This window comes from Spea bombifrons, chromosome 1 (assembly GCF_027358695.1).
Source record: "Spea bombifrons isolate aSpeBom1 chromosome 1, aSpeBom1.2.pri, whole genome shotgun sequence".
In the NCBI taxonomy this organism is placed as follows: domain Eukaryota; kingdom Metazoa; phylum Chordata; class Amphibia; order Anura; family Pelobatidae; genus Spea; species Spea bombifrons.
This window is the reverse complement of record NC_071087.1, coordinates 147833498-147834860: the sequence shown is the minus strand read 5'-3', so window position 1 is coordinate 147834860 and position 1363 is coordinate 147833498. Positions and strand designations below refer to the sequence as shown.

The 1363-nt window shown below is 42.4% G+C and overlaps 1 protein-coding gene across 1 annotated transcript in view; it reads left to right on the top strand.

Moving 5' to 3' along the window:
* Window positions 1–298: 298 nt before the first annotated feature.
* Window positions 299–1363, top strand: part of ELOVL7 (ELOVL fatty acid elongase 7) — a 9666-nt gene continuing 8601 nt past the window's right edge. The window contains exon 1 of the mRNA XM_053457947.1: window positions 299–401. The gene's annotated coding sequence lies outside the window, so the exon portion shown is untranslated. The remainder of the gene's footprint in view (window positions 402–1363) is intronic.

The following is a 1363-nucleotide window of genomic DNA, read 5'->3' as shown; positions in this document are numbered from 1 at the left end:
GAACAGCAGTGAAGTAAAGCAAGATACTCTGGGGTGATTTCTACCCACTGGCCTCCTCACTCACTGCAGACTTCATGAAGAGAAATGTCAGACGTTAGAAACAGAATATCACGTGCAGGGAGAAAGAGAGAGGCTTTCCAAGTTCCCTTTAATGGGTTAAAGCAGAGGTGTTCTCAAATTTCAGTGTTCCTTACTACTTATTGAACACTGGGGACAGCAGCCTGGCTCCCACCTCCACCTAACACACGCACTGATCTCCACCAGCGAAGTGGGTGTAACAGCCACGCCCCACGCACAAGGAATAGAGTCACGCCCCACACTCAGGGAGCAGTCTGCCGGGGCAAAGCCTCTCTCATTCCTCCCTGATTGCGCTATTCCGGGGACAGGTGAATCTCTGACAGGTAAGACCGTCTGATTCCTGCAATTCTTACCATTAGTGACATTTCTCCTCTACGTTATTCTGGAGCATCACACCCTAGTAGTGATGGCTGTGATCCTGCTTTTATGCAGTAATTATTTGATCCATGCTTCACATTTTAGATCCCTGATGATCAATCAGCCCAGTGTCCTCACACCTTTAATGTAGCAGTTTACTAGTCCTTTATAAGTAACAATGTCTACTTTTATTCATTAAAACTGTGATCCATTCAGCACTCCGGGATAGAGGCATGTAGTGGGTGATCTGTGAATAGAATCATACACTTTTAGTGATATGTAACACACTTGCTGATTGATATCCAGTTAACCTGTTTCTGTGAATAAGGGGGTGTATTCACTAAAGGGGAGAGTTGTGGTTTCAAGTCGTTTAATTCGCTATATCTATATATATTAAGGATGTGCAAGAAGAGCTTGGCTGGCTTTGTATGAAGTGTGATTAAAAAAAAGTTATAGAGCTGCAAAGCCTCTTCATTCATTGAATTATACATTGCACAGGGCCAGCTCGGCCCTGTTAGCTGAACAAAGTTTGGGAATTCAGACCACAGCTATCCTGGAAACTCTCCCTTTAGTGAATAGACTCCTGGGCTGGACTGGGATACCTTAAGGAACTCATTGCATTGAGGCTGACACCTGCCTTACATTGGGATTGCTAACAAAAGTATTAACAGGTTTGTAACGAGAACATGCTCTTTTGCAAGCAGATAGTCCATTGTAATTCCAATAATTTAGTAAAAACACCAATTTATTATACAGTGATTTATTTCAATATTTTTATGGTCTACCTGGGGAAAAAACATTAAAGGGGCCAATGTGAACGAACCCCATTAAGTGGAAAAATGCATTCATGTGTTAGATCCCATTACTTGGGTTTAGACTTCTAAGAACTCCAATAGCCACTATGTCCTCCAGAACATAAATTGTTACA